At 51.1% G+C, this 1682-nt stretch overlaps 1 non-coding gene across 1 annotated transcript; it reads right to left on the bottom strand.

Annotated features, from left to right (window-relative positions):
* Positions 1-395: 395 nt before the first annotated feature.
* Positions 396-469, bottom strand: Trnai-gau. Its single transcript has one exon. It is a non-coding gene; the product is annotated as a tRNA-Ile (tRNA).
* Between the last annotated feature and the right edge of the window lie 1213 nt (positions 470-1682).

Here is a 1682-nt window from a genome sequence, read left to right as displayed (position 1 = left end):
CCCAGAGAAGCCGGGGAGAAGAGAACAGAAAATCTTGTGGTGCAGTGTGGGAGGCTGCTAAGAGCCAAGTATATGATGCATGGCATTTTTGGTCAATGCCAGCTAGCCATTGAGATGATAAGATTATGTTAAGATTTGCATTCATATGGATATTGGACTCCTGCTGTTCACCTAGGCCGGCTACGGGACTCCTGGAGAGTTCCCATTGGTTGGGGAAGTACAGTAGGAGGGAGTTCCGGGGGAGGAGTCTCTCTCTGCGGTTCCGAGAGGAGGCCGCGTGGGTAGAAAAAAATCTTCCCGGGCGGTAGCGGACATTGGCGGCAGTTTCAAAAAATAAACTTTGTTCCTGCTTGAGTGGCTCGTGATTTTGTGCCCAGCCAGACTGCGGCAACTGGTGGCCCGTACGGGGAACGAACCCGCGACCTTGGCGTTATCAGCACCAAGCTCTAACCAACTGAGCTAACCGGCCTAGGTGAACAGCAGGAGTCCAATATCCATATGAATGCAAATCTTAACATAATCGTATCATCTCAATGGCTAGCTGGCGTCGACCAAAAATGCCATGCATCATGTACTTGGCTCTTAGCAGGAGGCCATCCTCCCACGTGATTTGAGTTACCTCCCTGGCTGGGTGAGAGGCGCTTAGACACAGCTATGTCAGAGCTTTCCCCACCCTTTCCCAGGTCTGAGGGCTTGTCTGTGCAGAGACTTGCCTGGCCACTGCCCCAAAGACCCAATCGTCACCCCTGACTCTGCCACGCGACCAGCGCTGGCTTCATGAAAGAAGGTTCGGTTCAAAAGAAATCGCTAGTGAGTTTTAAATTAAGGAGACAGACTCTCATTACCTTTAATACCAGCTCCTGGACAGCTTCTCCTAGCTCCCACCTCCAGCCACCTAATGCAGCATGGTTTACAGAAGAGACTAGCGCCAGAGGGAGAGCACGCCAGGGAGTGAGCTTTTATTGGGGAACAAAAAATTCCAGAGAAAATTCCATCCAATGAAGATTAAGGGGACAGCATCCCAAGGTTGGGGAGCGACGATTGGGTCTTCAGGACAGTGGCCAGGCACGCCTCTGCACGGACAAGCCCTCGGACCTGGGAAAGGGTGGGGAATGGCTCAGACACAGCTGTGTCTAAGCGCCTCTCACCCAGCCAGGGAGGTAACTCAAATCACGTGCGAGGATGGCCTCCCACACCTGACCTTCGGATGCTGCCCCCCTTAACTTTCATTGGATGGGATTTTCCATGGAATTTTTTGTTCCCCAATAAAAGCCCACTCCTTGGCGTGCTCTCCCTTTCTCGCTAGTCTCTTCTGTGAACCTCGCCACCGCATTAGGTGGCTGGAGGCAGGAGCTAGGAGAAGCCATCCAGGAGCTGGTATTAAAGGTAATGAGAATCTTGTCTCTTTAATTTTAAACTCTCTAGCAATTACTTATGAATTGAACCTTCTTTCATGAAGTCAGCGCTGGTCGCATGGCAGAAGAGCATAGGCCTGGGCTACTCCCCAGAGAAGCCGGGGTGGGGGAAGAGAACAGAAAATCTGTGGTGCAGGATGAAGCTGGAGAAGCAGAAAGGGGCTTGAAGATACCAGCTGAGAATGTTGTCTTCCTCCTAGGAGTCCTGCGGAGCCACTGAGAATTTTAAGCAGTAAAGTCCGATGATCATATTTATATTTTGAAAAG

The sequence above is a fragment of the Marmota marmota genome, unplaced genomic scaffold, assembly GCF_001458135.2.
Source record: "Marmota marmota marmota unplaced genomic scaffold, marMar, whole genome shotgun sequence".
Classification (NCBI taxonomy): Eukaryota; Metazoa; Chordata; class Mammalia; order Rodentia; family Sciuridae; genus Marmota; species Marmota marmota.
This window is presented reverse-complemented; position numbering and strand designations above follow the sequence as displayed.